Here is a 19,021-nt window from a genome sequence, read left to right on the forward strand (position 1 = left end):
GCAGTGAAAGCACTCTTGTGTTTTTTGAGAACGACTGGCGTGTGTGAACGCCTCTGACTTCTGGTGCAATCGCGCACGCTGTAGTGAATGCACTGCATCTCTTCTCCCTTTTTTTTCTCTTCCCTCCTCTCTATTTCTCACCTTTCTATTCCCCTTACCTGATCCCCCAGCCCCAGTGTAGGGAAGCCAACCGGAAGTGTTTCTGGTTAACCTCCCTGCCTTCTCCTTTTTCTGTTTCCTTCCTTCCTCCTCTTACTCAAGTGGTACATCATCATCTTTTCACTTCAGTCTGTTTACGTTTATTCACAACACTGAAGATCTGGTGGCCACTTTTTCAAGACAAATATAAAGAACGAGGACTGGATAATGCTTTACTGGGCACTGCACTAGAAAAACCATTTCTCATCCAGTCTCTCGTTCTTCATTCCCTCTGCTGGAAACTCGCGCCAGTACTTCGAATGAATAAGTCATTCTGCTTGTGAGTTGCTTCTTCAGACACCTGAAAGTATATTTGAAAAGCAATACATGAAATCAACGTCAAGTGAGATTTGGATTGATAGCCTCATGTGAGTGAAATGTTCAGCGTCGCTTTAATAGTGATGTTGGGCTAGCCGTCTGCACATATTTAGCGAGTGGGATCTAGCACAACACTTTGACAAGGATGAGAGAGGACACAGGACAGGTGAGCATCTGCCCTGAGTGCTGCCTTGTTCCTGTTAAAATTTTTTGCTTAATCCTACCGACTGGACATCGCTGAAGTCCCCAGAAGACATTTCATATAGCGCTGCGAATTATAGCCTGCCTAAACACTTAATGTGCTTGAAAATGTGTTAAAAGGCAAGTTACCATGCAGAAAACTTCTCGCACAAGAATTGTGACCGGGACGACGGACGCACTATAGCGTATTGGCGTTTATTATGCATTTCTGTGCCTCGTGCTATTGTTGTCGTGTATGATTACTCAATGACTATTGTGTGCAAGCCCGGAAAAAACGATAACAGCAGTAGAACTTTCCTTACCGGGACAAATTATAATTTTCCTAGCTTTCGCATGAATATTTTATGCGCTGCATGCGGTGTAATCGTTTTTCGAGTGACGAAAATATAAGCCCTGTTTTATAAAAACCACATCCCCTAAAAACTTTTCTGTTTTGTGATTAACATCCACAAGACCTCCTGTGCTGAGTTGTTGTAGATGTATGTCTGAAGTTTGAAACTCACATCTGAACAGCCGCGGGCAGGGTGCTCTGAAGCATCGAATTGGCACCTCAACGCAGCGTTGACCAAACCGACAGACTTGTCGCTGCAAAGTGGAAAGCATGATAAAATTAATGTTGTCGTCTTCTTGCAGCAAAAGCGATATCCTCTTGCGATGATATAACGCACATGTCTTTTTTTTTTTTGTTAAAGTCTATGCACGTTCCGTGCTCTAAACGGGCACTATACATGCCAAGAATAAGTAAATTAAATGTACAATGCGCTAGCTTCGCAAAATTATTTTACAGGGATTCACTCGGTGGCAAGATTATTCCTCTTAAAAATTTGCCCAATACGACCAGCAGCAATTGGATACTTGAGAACTGGAAACGAGAAGTGAGGAGGGGGGATTCATTTGGAAATAATCATTACGTAAGCCCGATGTTTCTGCGTGGTGCAACTTAGAAGCCACTGCTACGCACCGGAATTATCGCAGCACCGACTGGTATCCTTCTGCCGCAACAGTGAAAACCTCACCTAGCGATCGCTTCCGTAATCTAAGCGTTGCTGCGGCAAAAAAAAGGGGGGGGGGGGCTGCTAGTTCTGACAAGCTCTAGTTATCTGCTACAAAACCTATTCGTAGTTCTATCATATTTTTGTGATATCGCCAGCGCCGCTCTAGAGAGAGAGAGATACGAAGAGGAAAGACAGGGAGAGAAATTATTATTATTTATTTGATTTGTATACATACAAGCACAAGGACACACAGAAAAGAGGGAGAGAGCAAGCTGGCAACTGCCACCAAGAGGGGCACAACGCCTGCCTGCTCTTTCGGGAGGAGGGAAGAGACAGAGGAAAGGAAGTTAGGAGGAGAAAAAGAGGAAAGGAGATAGGAAAGTGAAGAAAAAAAATTGACGAAGACTTGGACAAAAATAGGTAAACACACACACACAAAAAAAAGGAACGCTTATAGACGGGTGGCCAGATCTGTTTGGTCCATAAAGGTCAGCAGAGCTCGATGGGCCTGGTCGCGTCGAGATACACAACCTCTCGGAAAGAGGTAATCGTCGATGGTCGCGCATTTAAGTCCGAGGAATTTATATTCCTTAATCAGCAAAGCCCGCTGCGTAGCAAACGCGGGACAGTGTATTATAAGATGCTCAAGTGTTTCACATGAGCCACAAGCTGCACACAACGGACTGTTCACACGTCCTTGACGGAATAAGCGTTCGCGCACCAATACTGAACCGACTCTTAGTTTATATAACAGTGCTCTGGAACGACGAGGCAAGCCACGACCACGAACACGGGGAGGAAACGATCCGTTCGCGACACGCTGGTCTGGGTGCTGCTTTAGGAGGTGGCGGCGTATAAGCAGACGAGCGTTGTCCATCATAGACGAAATTTCCGGGCAGTCACAGTCATCATGATTGCAAGATGAAGCGAGGCGATCAGCCTCTTCATTTCCAGCAATGCCCACGTGTGAAGGTATCCACTGGGCAGCTAGGGCCATCCCGCTTGAGAGAATTTTGTGGGCTGATTCTACGATACTGCATAGAATAGGGCTGTCGGCCTCTTTTCCGGTGAGTCTGCTAAGGGCACCACGAGAGTCTGTAAGGATGACGACTTTCGATGTAGGCAGTCCTTCTTGCACGTACTTAAGGGCGACATCAATCGCTGCGAGTTCCGCAGTCACTGATGATGACGGGTGAGGTATTTTAAACACTCGTCTGATGTCTGTCGAAGGACAAAAGAAAGCTGCAGAAGCGCCGAGGCCGTCGCTGCGTACAGATGCGTCCGTAAATACTTTAACGTAATCTCCAAATTCTTCAAATAAGTGTGACTGGGCTAATTGGAATAGTGCCGAAACAGGTTGGTCACACTTTTTGCGTATTCCTGGAATTGACAGGTGAATGGGGAAGATGCATTGACTGTGCCCTTTCGATGATGTCACAGAGGTGGTTTTGTCCGAATTGCCAGTAATGCCAGTAAACAAAGCCGCTATTTTCCCCATGCGAGAGAGCGGGCGCCGAATCAGCCTATTAATGAGTGCTTTGCCATCTGGGGCGCGGTGCATGCGCTCGATATGATGTAACGCTCTCTGGTCAGCTTGTAGCCTTAGGGGCAACTGGTGTGCTTCAGTGAGTAATGCAATAGATTGGGCCTCTCGAGGTAAGCCAAGCATGACTCGGAGGGCAACACGATGATCCCGTTCCAGTTGAGACATTAAACCAGGCGCAACATTCAAGACTGGCAAGGCATACATCACGCAAGAGAGTACAGATGATTGGTACACCTGTAGCGCTGTCGTCTGGTCAATGCCATCGCCCCTAGCAGTCAAGGCGGCCACATACTTGAACAGGGACAGCGATTTGCGCCGCACAGAGGCAACAGCAGGGCGCCAAGAAAGACGATCATCGATGATTACGCCCAGGTAGCGGTGTTGCTGTACCCATTGTATCGGTGTGTCTTGAAGGTGTAGCCTGCTCATGCTTCGACGAGCGCGTTGCCTAGGGTGGTAAGCAATCGCGGCTGATTTCGCAGGTGAAATGTGCAGGCCAACTTCCAACAAGTATTCTGAAGTTGCATCCAGAGCTCTCTGCAATATTCCACGAAGACGGGGACCATGGTGTGACGGACCGCTTACCCATAGTGCGATATCATCGGCATAAATCGCTATGCCTAGTGGAAAGTCACATTCTTGCGGTAATCGGCTTGGAAGTCCAGCTAGCACACTGTTAAAGAGAAGCGGCGACAAGACGCTGCCTTGCGGGACGCCACAATTAACAGTGCGAGATTGACTCGTTGCTTCTCCGACGCGTACTTTCATCCTTCGCTCCGATAGAAAATCACGCACAAAAAATAGCAGACGACCTGAAATTCCCGCAGTCATAAGTGCGCAAATAATCGCCCTATGTAGTACCGAGTCAAACGCTTGCTGTATGTCAAGGAATAGAACGTACGTAGAGTGCCTGCTTGCTCGAGCAGATTCCAGCGATGATACAAGATCTGCGATGCTGTCGAGGGCTGAACGGTGACGACGAAATCCACTCATGACATCAGGGAAGAAAGAGAGCTCCTGTAATCTGTCGTCCAGACGAAACAGTACCATTCGTTCCATCAACTTCATAACGTTAGAAGTTAGCGATATTGGCCGGTATGACTTCAGATGTTGTGCAGGGCGCCCAGGCTTTAAAATTGGCTTCACCACAGATGATTTCCACTCAGTAGGAATCAGAGACGTTCTCCACACTTTGTTGTATTCGTCTAGGATACCCTGATGAAAGGCTTCATCGATGTTTCGCAAGGCTTGGTACGTAACACCATCTTCGCCTGGAGCAGTGCGACGATATGAAAGGCTGAGCGCATGGCGCAGCTCGTCGAGAGTAAAGTCTGCTTGATCCATCTCACAGGGGGGACCACAGAAAATTGTCATCGAACTATCACTTGTCAACGAATTCAGGGCGCCGCTTGCGTTGTCTCTTGACATAGGAGAGGCGAAAAGATCGGCAAGTTCTTCCGCAAGAATTTGCGGAGACCGTCCAGTCGTTATGCACAAGGCTGCCGTTGGATTTTTGCAGACCTCGGGAGTTCGGAGGGCCTTCAATATGCGCCATACACTTCCAAAACCGTTCGCCGTATGCAATGAGCTACACAATGCGGCCCAGCTCCTTCGACGAAGTTGTTTTGTGTGCCGCCGTATGGCTGCATCTAAACGGTTATATAGCGTCCAATCAGAACTCCTTTTAGAACGCTGCGCCCTCCTGTAAGCGCGTCGTCGACAAGCACGTAGCCTCAAGAGCTTCAAATCGGGGTTTGGTTTATCTACGCTCCGCAGTCGTCGTACCGTAGCTTGTTGTAGACACTCCCTCACGAGTTGGAACAAGTTGTCGTGTGACGGTGCTCCTGCAATCAGCCGACGGAACTTGTCCCAATTTGTCACACTGTAGGCAGCACTCTGGCGGCTAGGAGAATGTTCGGGAACCAACCAAATCGGCAGATGATCTGAGCCCCATGGGTCAGCTTCACGTGACCAGGTAAGACATACATCTCTCGTTGATATGGCAAGGTCAATGGTGGATTGTTGCTTTCCTCTGCCGACAAATGTGGATGAGCCGTCATTAAGTGTCTGCAGGTCATGTTTAACAATAAGCTCATTGATTTCCACTCCACGATTGTCTTGCGGGCGAGAACACCAACGAGGATGGTGAGCATTAAAGTCTCCACATAGCAGAAATGACGGGCCACACCGGGATACTAGACACTCCAGTAACGTGATGTCCGAAGATCGTGTCGGTCGAAAATATATGCTTGCCACAGTCGTAATTGTGTCCCTGAGACTCACAGCAGCAGCTGCACACTCAAAATCGGCATCGCGTATGTCACTTGCGTCAATAACTGAGAAATGTAGGTCAGCTCGTATGTACAATGACGCTTTTGAAGCATTTCGCGGATGCGTGGTGTCCGTGCACTGGAAAGACCCACATGCCGGCGCCGTGCATCGAGCGTTGCTGTGAACGCCTACATAGCCTGGAAGTCGGAGTTCATCTTTTTTTACGTTGGTTTCTTGAAGAGCTATAACATCCGGCGGGGCGTTCATTGCAAGGAGCCTAAGGACTAAATCAGCATGGCGCGGTCGTAGAGACCTGACATTCCACTGCAGTACATAGGGACGGGGCTATAGTCTATGCCTGAACAGTCATCATTGTGCTTAAACATGGACTTCTGCAGTGTGACTCATCGATCAGTATGAATTTTTCGAACACCCAAGTCCCACTGTGCCAACATGAACCCCTGACATTTATCATAAATTGTAGAAAGCTCGAGATATACTTACACCACATCTACGACCACCCACACCGCGGCCAGGAAAGCCCTGAGCATCTGCCAGCATAGCTGCAATGAAGAAGCATCGAATTCGTGTTCGTCATATAAGAACTTTAAATGAGTATGTAATGGTGTCGTCTAAGAGAGTCGGAGGTGTGGCTGCTAAATTATTGTATGCATGTACTTGCCAATAAGCGTTTATTTGGCCTGTACTACACGTCGCCTAACGTACTGCCTTATCAATGGCGTGTGTTTAACAATATTTTCAAGTTATAAACTTCCTTAAGTACCAAGCAAAACCACACCGCTAATAATAACTTTACTCTCAAATGGGCCATCCAGCAAGCCCATGAGGCGGCGAAGAGGCAACACCTCGACGTCCCCACATGGGAGGCCTAGGCCAAGGAACTTAAATTGCTGGTTGATAATAAAGTTTATTCCTCCTCCTCAAACGCTCTACTTGCAGACTTCGCAACGAAGCCGCAGATTCCTCAAGGAATGTTGCACATTTTGCAGTACAATCGCCAGAGAGTAAGTACACAGTTTTATTCTGCCATCGACAGAAATGTATTGTTCGGCACGACGCAACGTCAGTGGCACTTTATTCTTTTCTTGCAGACATTACCATATTCGATGCACTTTCGAGAATGAGGTAAACGCCCCTAATGGAGAGGGCAGTTACGAAGCCGCGTCGCCATTGAAAACCACTGTCATGGCTCACTTAACCTTTAGTAGCGACGCTTTCAGTTAAAATGATGCTTAAGAGAATGTAATTAGCCAGTGTATTTATTAAACATTAGTTCGTTCTTGCCTCCTGGGCAAACAACACTGTTTATGTATGACGTTCAAGATCAGACAGCTCACATGTAAGTGCATCATTAATATTATGGCGTATTTAAATACGTAGAAAGATGGTCATATAAGAAGCAGGCGCATTCGCACTATTCAAGCGATTAAGTTGCCATATGACCTGTGTGACCACTAGTGTTGGTTTAACACCATACGATGTATTACACAGCACGTTATTACGCGGCTTTGAAAGCAGTCAATGTTAGCACGTTGGGTGAACTGACACTTGATACACGGGAGCGCGACCTCTATTTTGCTTTGTGCTTAAACAGACTCACCCGAAGACAGCAGAACGACGGCAAGAACGATACACAACTTCTTCATGGTTTATCACAGCTCGTGGCTTTGGGCAACTCTCGAGCGACGACGCGAGTGCGAGTGATATTTATTCGACGCGCGGGCCGGACGTTACAGTCACTTGCACGGAACCGTTGGACGTCCTGAAGCGCTGTGGGGCACCTGGTTGAATGCAGGTAACGCATAGCGTCCGGGAAATCTTCCTTATGTTCATAGGCGTGCGCAGGGGGGGGGGGGGGGGGGCAAGGGGGCGAGAAGGGGGGGCGCAAAGTCAGCCCTATACATTGTAGGGGGGGCGAGAAGAGGGGCGCAAAGGCAGCCGCATACATTGACATAATAGGGAAGGGGGCGCTGCGACGAACCTTCGCCCCCCCTGAAGGGGAACCCTGCGCACGCTTATGCTTATGTTTACCTCTGCAGCAACGGTATGGCAATCTCTCGAGACAGCGCTTCATATAAGTGACAGCCAAAGACAGGCTTCTGTGTGTAGTGTGCCGGTGTTAAATCGTGGGGTGTGTAACCCGTACGCCCATGGCGATATCGCCGGTAACGCAGGCAGTTTGAAAGACGTTATGCGTTTTGGCGTACTTGCCAGACAAAGGTAACAAGTGCTACGCAGAAATAGCCTCAGATGACGACTTCATCGAAAAGAATTCATGTTCGCTGTGTCCTCAACTTGCACATGCATTAGTCATTCGTCTTGTGCATTTACGGGAAGTATCTTTCGTTTATACTACGTAGCGCGCGCGCGTAGCCAGGCCTTCAAGTATCTATTTAAATACTTTATATTGATGCAGAAATGTTTGTGTAATGGTCCGCCACGCTCGTATAGTAGTTACGGTGCAGGACTGCTGACCTGAAAGTCGCGGGTTCGATCGCCGGTCGCTTCGACAGAAGCAAAATGCTAGAGGATCTTGAGCTGTGCGATGTCATAGCACATAAAAAAAAAAACACCAGACCGTCGAAATTTCCGGAGCCCTCCGCTACCGCGTATTTCATAATCATATGGTGGTTTTGGCTCGTAAAACACCAGATATTATTATTATTATTATTATTATTATTATTATTATTATTATTATTATTATTATTATTGTTGTTGTTGTTGTTGTTGTTGTTGTTGTTGTTGTTGTTGTTGTTGTTGTTGTTGTTGTTGTTGTTGTTGTGTAATGACGCAAGAATTCTCACGTTTGCGTGCCTAGTAGGGTTACAAATACACTACGCCGCAAGTGATTCCTGCTTTTACTTATCGGTATCTGAAGGCCAATTCCAGAAACTGTTATTTTCTTGCGCCAAACGTGGCCTGCAATGACACCAAAGTGACATTCCTTGGCAACCTGCTGTACCTTTGTCTGCGGAGGCAGGAGCGTAGCCAGAAAAAGATTTTTTTTTTTTTTTGGGGGGGGTGAGGTTGGAGGGGAGCGGTTCAATCTTACGTTATGTATAATCCTGCGTGCGCTTGTACGTGTGAGTGTATATGACATACACATGCAAATTTTTTTAATTGCGGGGGCGAGGGGGTTGATTCCCCAACTCCCCCTTCCGCTTTCACAACGAAACGATCTCTATAACAATGTATTTTGAGCGTCGCAGGCGCTTTGTTATATTTTGCTGTGGTAAGGTGCGTCGTCACCTTGATTAAAGCTGATGTTTTGAAACTTGAGAAACTGTGAACTAATTTACCCACATAGAGAGAAACTTCACAACATTCCTTACGTATGAATAACCAAAACTGTAGTCATGTTTCTTTTACAATATTTTATTTTTGCAATCGCAGCGAAGATTCTTGGGCGTGTTCGAGCAACAGGAGCATGTGGCGGAGAGTCTCTAAACACCTGTGGGAGAAAACGTCATAGTCAATAACTTTCTCGGCAACAGTCATTTTGATCAGCGCTACTATCGTGCGATGCGTTGGTGTAACGCGTTGATGTAATAGTAATGATGTCCGGGTAATACGAACGTTGCCTCGACTGTGGCATGATAAGCGGGAAAATGTGGGAAGGTTATTTATGCACAATAGAATTTTAAAGCACTCACGGACTCCTCCTACATTCAGAGCGTCCTTGATTGTACTGCAGTACGACATTTCATATTTGTTTGTGCATCTGAACTGTGAATCTGAAAGAATAAACCAGTCAAGAAGACGACGCATAAAGGAGAGAAGTGGCACACACAACTACTGGACTATCAACTGTGCTTGATTACCAAACAGCATGTTCCAGGAAAACAAGAGGCACATGCGATGTTCAATAACAAAAGTGGTGTACTTGAAAACATAGATTCTAACGCCAAAGTGACAGGAACGCACATTCCTTCTGCATCAATGATATGGATGTAGTGCTTACATAATTGTCACGCTGCATGTTGATATGACAAGCTTGAAGAAGTTCGCGTTCCACCTTACCCCCACCTCTACCATTAATTCTAACATTACATAATGTAACAGGCTGAAGAGGACGACGAAGAAGACAAGAAAGAAGACGACGTCGACAGCCCTGCAAGCTGGGCGCCACCTTGCCAGCCGCTGAAGGGTCGGCATTGTTGACTTCGATCTACATACAAGAGGTAACTATAGGCAACCGCTGCGAAGCTTCGTCTTACATGAAGTGAATACCCCACCTTCCACCAAAGATGTTACGGGGAGAATATATTTACACTATATGTACACAGAATAAATTCACCGGCTGGCAAGATGGCGCAAGTTGTGAATTGTCGCCTACCCTGCTGTGTCATGGAGTCGCCCACCCTTTCTTCCTTGTCTCGCGTGACTATATATCCTGCGCAATCAACTGATTTCGCTCCATATTGTGCGTTTCCGACTGCGCAAGCGCAGATAACAGGGTGTAGCCGACGAGCGCGAAATCCTTATAGGCTCAACACTTAGTGCCGACATTGTAAGCGTGCTTTATGAAGAAATATGTGGCGCTAGGAGATATCGCCTATAAGAAGGGTAGTAAAGGCGAGAGCGAAACCAATAGAAAAGGCGTTGGATTATTTGATTCTTCCAACGGACGAACTCTTTACAGTGGAGACGATGCAGCTATCCACAAAGAAGGCGAGCCCTCTTCCACGGTTCTTAGATATTTTTTTATTGCGATAACCATTGTATGGACACTCTGGACAGGTTTTCACCGTCGCCGTACTGTTCCGTATAAAGTCCAAATCGACAACATCGCTGCGCGCATCGTATGTTGTACCCGCTAGTAAAAGCTCGCGAGCGCTGGCGAGGGACACGGCTGAAGCAGAGATGAAACAAGCAGGCCTTCTCTGTTGCACGGAGGGCGCATGCGATAACATCAACCCGCGTGCGAGGCCTTCCGTTAATTGCTCTTTAACCAGAAAGGAAACGCCCCGCCCGTCTTTAGATGGGCGAAGGAGTATGAAGCGACGCCGGGGTGGGGGGGGGGGGGGCTGCGTGGCTCGAGCGGCCACTGTGAACTTTGACTATGAGGGCGCGGTCGCTATTTCGGCAGACACCAGCAAAAGGCTCGTATACCCTTCTACGCGCTGCGATTTCACAGCTCGTGCTGTGTCCACCGATACAAGAAAATGCACGGAAACCGCTTCTTTCCCGGGTACGGCCGTATTCCCATACACCAGAGTTTTGTAGAGTTGCGCGAGATCGGACCTAAAAGAGTTAGCTGCGAGCCTTAGTTCGTATAACATTAGAACATGTTGCTATCGCATTCGTTGCTTCGGCCTTTCGGTGAGACAGATTTTTTCTAAAAATCAAGGGGCGAAATTCTCTTCCCACCATCTCTTAAATCTCCGCCTCGCCCCCCCTCCCGCGCCACGCCGCCGCCGATCCGATCAATCCCGCGCCATTCACACGCCGCCGCCTGATGTGGGAACACCGGCGCACCGCCGCCGGCGATTTTGGGACAGGTGCACTGGTCTACGTGCAACATGTCACTACCAAGAAATGACTTTATTTCGAACGTGTTATTCCTGGGCAGCTCACGCAATATTCACCTGTGCTCTGATTACGCAACTCAAAAAAACTAACAGCATGGGTGATGATTGCGTGGGCTGCCCACTTGTTTCCTTGTCAAAGAATTTCAGACAAATACCATCCATCTTCACAAAATAAATGTTTGTAGAGTGGCCAGTCGTCCTACGAGCACAATATAGCCTACACGCTCGTAGTGGCAGGTAACTTCTTCAGAAGCCTCGCCATAGATGAAAACTCGTTTTTGTTAGAAGTTTTTGTATATTATTCGGCGTTCTCTTTGGTTCTTTAGCATGATGAAAAAGAAGTTTTTTTGAGACGCGTGGGCGTGCGTCTTTGAGTGATGGAAATGTGGCGTCTCTGCATCCTGGCTCGCGTTAACGCTGTCACAGTTAGTTGAATCAACGAGAAAACGATAAACATACGAGAGCATCGCTTGCTTCTGCACAAAAGCCATATTAATGCACTACCACTGTTGAAGCTTAAAGAAGGCCTTTCCCCGCTTCTTCGTCTCTTTTCACGCATCCGGACACTTTTAAAGTGTAGCATGACGAGCTGTTCATATCAACGATATTGCCAAAGTAGCAGATTACAATATGCATCATGTCGCTCAACGGAGCATTTTGTCTGTCGTGTGAGGGACCTCTGTGCTGAGGGTGTAGTGCTTATATTTGCGGAGGGCGTTGTGCAATATATGTAGCGTGTGCACGCAACTGTTGCTGCCGCTGTTAATGTCGTGTAGCGAGAAGTCATAAAGCGTATAATGCCACTGGCGCCAATACCAGGAAAACCATGTGCAACCAGCGCTGCGTCCTCAATTTGTCGGTCATTCATCTCACTGAAGCGATACCTCATTGTCTATCGACATCGGCGTGTTTTCTTTACATACGTGTCACCGAATATGGGGTGGCCCGTTTTAAGTACAAACATAAAGAACCAGGACTAGATTATGCTTTACTGGACTAGAAAAAGCATTTCTTGTCGGATCTCTCCTTCTCTCATTCCCTCAGATGGAAACTCGTGCCACTGGGCTTCGGACACATAGGTCATTCTGCTCGTGAGCTGCTTCTTCAGACACCTGAAAGTTAATTGGAAAAGAACAATACATGAACTCAACGTCAACAAAGTAAGCAATGGATCAATCGCCTCGTCTGATTACAATGCTCAACACCACTTTAATAATCGGCTATGTTGGGCTAGTTTTCTGTGCATATTTAGTGGGTGGAATCTAGCAAACCAGTTTGAAGGGGATGAGGAAGGACACAGGACAGGTGAGCATCTGCCATGTGTCTTCCCTTGTTTCTGTCAAAACAGGGTAGAAGTTCAAGAGAAAATGGAGGCTTGGCGAGATGAATATTCTTGCACACGAGGTGTCGCTTGAGCGAACGTTTCGACAAGTGGTATTGTCTTCTTCAAGACAGCAACTGAAGAAAAGACAAGACCTTGGAGAATACAAGACGACTTATCGAAACGTTGGCTCCATTGGCACCCCTGTTCAAGGATTTTTCATCTCGTTCCTGTGTATTGTTATGCTTAATCCTACCCACTAGGAAGTTCTCAGAAGACATTACAAGTAGCGGTGCGAGCTATAACCTACCTAAACACTTAATACACTTAATCCTGTGCTAGCAGGCAAGCAACCGTGCAGAAATTTTCTCGCACAAAAAATTAATTATGACCTAGGAAGACAGACGCACCATGGTGTATTGCTGTTTTTAATTCATGTCTGTTCCTCATGTTATTGGTGTCTTTATGACTACTCACTGGCTGATGTGTGCAAGCCCAGAAGCATAGGCGTTCGCAGGATTACCCTTCATGGGGGGCGAAGGCGGACGAAGCTTCATCGAAGCGCCCCCCCCCCTTCCCTATCAAGTCAACGTATGGGGCAGACTTCGCGCCTCTGCCCCTCTTAAATGACTGGAGGGGGTGCCCCCCCTGCCCCCTCCCCCCTGCGCACGCCTATGTCCAGAAGAACGAGGATGGCAGTAGAACTGTCCTTAACGCGACAAATTATAATTTTCCTAGCACTTATCTTTTCTGCGCTGTACGCGGTGTTTAGAGTGACAAAAATATAAGCCCTCTTTTGCAAAAGCCACATCCCAAAACAATTTTCCTGTTTTCTGAATAACATCTTCAATAACTCCCCTGCTAAGTTCTTATGGGTCATTGTCTGAAGTTTGAACTCACATCTGAACAGCCGCGGGCAGGGTGCTCTGAAGCATCGAATTGGCACCTGAACGCAGCGTTGACCAAACCGGCAGACTTGTCGCTGCAAAGTGGAAAGCAGATAAAATGGATGTTGTCTTCTTCTTGCAGCAAAGGTGACATCCTCTGGCGAGATATAGCGCACGTTTCTTTTTTCTTTTTGTTTTGTTAGTCATTGCACGTTCCGTGCTTTAAATGAGCACTATACATGCCAAGAATAAATGAATTAAACGTAGAATGTGCTAGCTTCAGAAAATTATTTTACAGGGAATTACTAGGTGGCATGATTATTCCCCTTCAAAATTTACTCAGTACAGTCAGCAGCAATTGGGTGCTTGGTAACTGGGAACGAGAATTACAGACGGGGTATTCAGTTGGAATTAATTATTACGCAACCCCGATGTTGCTGCGCGGTGCAACTTAAAAACCATTTCTACGCACCGGAATTTTCGCAGCACCGACTGCTATCCTTCTGCCGCAGCAGTGACAACCTCACCTAACGATCACTTCCAAGATCTAAGCACTGCTGCTGCAAAAATAAAATATTATAATAAATAGAGGGGGGGGGGATGTGCTAGTTTTGTCAAGCTCTAGTTATCTGCTGCAAAACCTATTCGTAGTTCAATTATAATTTTTTTTATATGGGCACCGCCGCTAGAAGGAATATGGCTAGCTGGGTAGACTCTAGAGGAATGACTCTATGCCTGAACAGTCAGCATTGTGCTTAAACATGCACATCTGCTGTGTGACTTATCGATGAGTATGAATTTTTCTACCACCGAAGTCCCCTGTGCCAACATGAACCCCTGAAATTTATCATAAATTGCAGAATGCTCGAGGTATACTTACGCCGCATCTACGACCACCCAACCCTCGTCCAGGAAAACCCTGAGCATCCGCCAGCATTGCTGCAATGAGAAGGCATCGAATTCGTGTTCGTCATATAACAACGTGAAATGTGTATACACTCTAAGAAAAAAAAGAGTCAAAAGAGGGTCATGGAACCGTGACTCTCTTCGGGCGTCCATGTGACCCCTTTTGGAAGGTACAGGCAGAGAAAAAGAGTTAGCAGTTCGGAAGGAGTCACTGGACGCTCCTGAATGGCGTTTCGATTGGCTTCCGTCATGAAAGAGCCGCCGTATACGCCATACATATCGCGCGCTTGCCCTTTGGCGCCGTTGTGGCGCGTTGCTCGCCAACGGAGACGGGGTTGGCGCCGGGGTGACGCGCCGCTTCTGCCTTCTCTCTCAGTCGTCTCAGCCAGTCTCAGCGTCTCAGCCTCCTCGTCTATGCTATTGGAATGCGTTGCGTTGGTTGCGCGGGTTGCGTCTTGAAGTTTCATCAGTTCATGTTCATGCGCGTTTTCGATGGTGTTGACGCCGGCTCCGCGCACGAAGTGACGCTTGCAGGGCGGAATATTCATGGAGCTGCGGATACGGACAACGGGCGCCAGTTAACGGTGAGTGTACTGCTTTCGTAGGCACTAATTGTACAGCTTTAGCTGGGCGTCTGCAGCAGCTCTGCGGAAGTTATCTGCCAGCCATTTCCAACAGCAGCCCGTGTCCGCGGGGCTGTTGCGGATGCCCTGTCGGTTAACGAGCTGTCGGTTAACGAGTTGCCACCGTTATGCGCGTTGCTGTACAAGCTCCCATAAAGTGAGCGATGCAAACAATTATCAAGGGTAATTTCTTGCTGATCGCACGTTGTGTCTGCACTACTGAAGGTGCAAGATGTCGTTTTGAGATGCACTTTAGTCTACTTCATAATAACATTTCCATCGACCTTGAGTGTGCTGCGTGCTTCCGCGCGTGGGAACGTGAAAAAAAAAAAAAAAAAAAACGTCTGTTTACAGAACGCTCAGACGCACTATATATAATGGTTTTTGTTGGCTTAAAGACGGTAGCTTGAGGTGCAGATATAGCACGGTGGCTTCCAGAACGTGTGCGGTAGTCATTCAAGTTCGACACGCCTCGCCGGTAAGGCGAAAATGCTAGACTTTCGACGGCGCCCGTTGTTGCGGCCGTCGCCGTGCACGTTTTTCCTTCGTTTCTATTTGCTGTTTTCATGGTTTGCCAACATCTACTATGACGTTATAACGGAATCAAGTGAGTGTACGTGATTGTGGGAGTTATGTGTGCTAATTCTAGCATATGACATGACTGATCTCGACGTAGACGGCGTGCGCACGCGCTGGGTGTCGTTCGGGCCCTCGTACTCGCATATGTTTATCTGAGTATGGGTTACGTTTGTAAAACATGCGGTCAGTAACCGCTCACGGCGTGCCCCTGACTGCCGGAGGATGTGTTTGGGTGTCGGGGTAAGCCGGCGCGAAACCGTGTTTATTCTGAAACCAAATTTTGAAGCGATTTCTCAGAAAAAAAGTGCTTTCATTCGTGTATAGCCAGTGCCTATTGCGAGACGAGGTTCCCGCTGCCTTTTACGTGAAAATTTGTTTTCGTTCCTTCATTGTGACTATGTGAACCACTTATTTTGTAGGTTTTGCAAACCATTACTGCAATTTCATTTTCTCATCATAATATCACGTTATGCTTTTCAGATACCGTTGTTCATGGTGCTCACGCTGAACAGGAGCGACAACCTAGCAAGCCACAAGTCTGAGACCTCCAGCCGTCACCACTTTTTGATTTATTCTTAATCATAAGGAATAAAGATTGAAACATGATGCCCATTTCTGCAGATTATTTTGCACTATATGACACTATGCACATCAGTCACACATTTTAGTTGGCTATACTCATAGAAGCATGTAAACGAGGAATACCCAAACTTCTTAATTGGAAATCAAATACCATCTTTTCGCGCTTTCTATATAACTTTGCTGGAAAATATGTGTTGTTTTGAAGAGTTTTATTACAATAATGCTAAAACTGAACTATTCCCTTTTTGCAGTCGCTGGGCAGAACGGCAAGTGTTTGGACATGCTTAAAATGAATACTCCACTATTTTCAACAGTAGTCGCGCAAAAGTAGAGCAAGGGTCAAATGAGTAGCTTAAAATACTCGTGGAGTCGCTTGACGCTTCGGTGTGGGTCACCTGACCCCCGCAGGAGTGTTACCGGCAAGAGTCGTCTGACTCCCTATAAGTGGTAACGTGATCCTTCGGATGATAGTCTTTCAACTCTTCCTAGAGGGTCGGGGGACTCTCCTAGAGCGAGCCGACTTTGACCCACCAAGAGAGTCACCGTGACTATTTAAAGAGAGTCCTATACGTGGCAAGTCAGAACTCTCCAAAAAGAGTCACGCATACTCTTTTTTTTCTTAGAGTGTATAATGGCGTCGTGTAAGTGTGTCAGAAGTGCGGCGGCTAAATTCTTCTATGCCTGCACTTGTCAATAAGCGTTCCTTTCGCCTGTACTACACATCACCTAATGAACTGCCTGATCAATGCATGCGTTTAGCAACATTTTTATGTTGTATAAATCATCAAGCACTAAGCAAGATCACTCCGTTGATAATAACTTCTGTCTTAATCACTCTGCTTGTAGACGTTCCAACGGAGATGTGCATTCCTTAAGGAAGTTTATTACATACTTTCCAGTGCAATCGCCATAGAGCGAAAACACATCTTTATTCTGCCATCAACACTCCTGTATTTTTCGGCATGGCGCAACGTCAATGGCGCTTTATTCTTTTCTTGTAGACATTAACACATTCGGTAATCTTTCGAGAATGAGGTAAACACCTCTAGTGGAGAGGGCAGTTACAAATCCATGTCGCCATTGAAAACCACTGTCATGGCTCATTCAACCTTTAGTAGAGGCGCTTTCATATAAAATTATCAATGAGAGAATTAATTAGCCTATGTATTTATTAAGCATTAGTTCGTTCTTGCCTCCTGAGCAAACAACACTGTGAATGTATGATTTGCAAGCTCAGACAGCTCACAAGTAAATGCATCATTAATACTAGCGACGTATTTAAATACGTAGGAGGATGCTCATATAAGAAGCAGACGCATTCGCACTATTCAAGCGATTAAGTTGCCATATGACATGTGTGACCACTAGTGTTGGTTTAACACCATACGATGTATTACACAGCACGTTATTACGCGGCTTTGAAAGCAGTCAATGTTAGCACGTTGGGTGAACTGACACTTGATACACGGGAGCGCGACCTCTATTTTGCTTTGTGCTTAAACAGACTCACCCGAAGACAGCAGAATGACGGCAAGAACGATGCACAACTTCTTCATGGTTTATCACAGCTCGTGGCTTTGGGCAACTCTCGAGCGACGACGCGAGTGCAAGTGATATTTATTCGACGCGCGGGCCGGACGTTACAGTCACTTGCACGGAACCGTTGGACGTCCTGAAGCGCTGTGGGGCACCTGGTTGAATGCAGGTAACGCATAGCGTCCGGGAAATCTTCCTTATGTTTACCTCTGCAGCAACGGTATGGCAATCTCTCGAGACAGCGCTTCATGTAAGTGACAGCCAAAGACAGGCTTCTGTGCGTAGTGTGCCGGTGTCAAATCGTGAGGTGTGTAGCCCGTACGCCCATGGCGATATCGTCGGTAACGCAGGCAACCTGAAAGACGTTATGGGTATTGCGGTACTTGCCAGACAAAGGTAACAACTGCTACGCAGAAATAGCCCTACATCGAAAATCATTGATGTTTGCTGTTTCCTCAACTTGCACATGCATTAGTAACTCGTCTCCTACACTTACGGGAAGTACCTTTAGATTATACGTAGCGTGCGCGTAGTCAGGCCTCCAAGTATCTATTTATATGCTTTATATTGATGCGGACATGTTTGTGTAATGGCCCGCCACGCTAGCTGGTATATTAGTTACGGTGCTGGACTGCTGACCTGAAAGTCGCGGGTTCAATCCCGATCGCTTCGACAGAAGCGAAGTGCTAGAGGCCCGTGAGCTGTGCGATGGCAGTGCACGTTAAAGAACTCGATGGTCGAAATTTCCGGAGCGCTCCACTACGGCGTCTCTCATAATCGTATGGTGGCTTTGGCACGTAAAACTCCAGATATTATTATTATTATTATTATTACTATTATTATTATTATTATTATTATTATTATTATTATTATTATTATTATTATTATTATTATTATTATTATTATTATTATTATTATTATTGTGGTTGTTGTTGTTGTTGTTGTGTAATGAGGCAGGAATTCTTACGCTTGCGTGCCTAGTAGGGTTGCAAACACACTCCGCCGCAAGTGGTTCCTGCTTTTGCTTATCGGTATCTGAAGGCCAATTCCGGAAACTATGTTAATTTTTTTGCGCCGAACGTGGTCAGCAATGACACCAAAGTGACATTCCTTGGCAACCAGCTGTACCTTTGTCTGCACAGGAAGGAACGTAGCCAGAAAAATATATTTTTTTCTAAAAAGGTGGGGTTGGAGGGGTGGTTCAATCATACGTTATGTATGTTCGTGCGTGCGTTTGTATGTGTGAGAGTATGTGACATACACATGCAATTTTTGTTTGCTTTGGCGGGGGGTTGATTCCCCAACTCCCCCCTCCGATTTCGCAATGGAACGACCCCAATAACAATGAATTTTGAGCATCGCAAGTGTTTCGTTATATTTTCCTGTAGTAAGGTGCGTCGTCACCTTAATTAAAGTTGATGTTTTTGAAACTTGAAAAACTGTGAACTAATCTAACCACACCGGCGGGAGCAACTTCACAACATTCGTTATGGATGAATACCAAAA

At 46.5% G+C, this 19,021-nt stretch overlaps 1 long non-coding RNA gene across 1 annotated transcript; it reads right to left on the bottom strand.

Annotated features, from left to right (window-relative positions):
• Positions 1–288: 288 nt before the first annotated feature.
• LOC119398010 (uncharacterized) lies at positions 289–17,561 on the bottom strand. Its single transcript, XR_007416425.1, has 4 exons — positions 17,490–17,561; positions 6,034–6,092; positions 1,221–1,302; positions 289–499 (listed from the first exon to the last, which is right to left on the bottom strand). It is a non-coding gene; the product is annotated as an uncharacterized LOC119398010 (long non-coding RNA).
• Positions 17,562–19,021: the final 1,460 nt, after the last annotated feature.

This window comes from Rhipicephalus sanguineus, chromosome 6, assembly GCF_013339695.2.
Source record: "Rhipicephalus sanguineus isolate Rsan-2018 chromosome 6, BIME_Rsan_1.4, whole genome shotgun sequence".
NCBI lineage: Eukaryota > Metazoa > Arthropoda > Arachnida > Ixodida > Ixodidae > Rhipicephalus > Rhipicephalus sanguineus.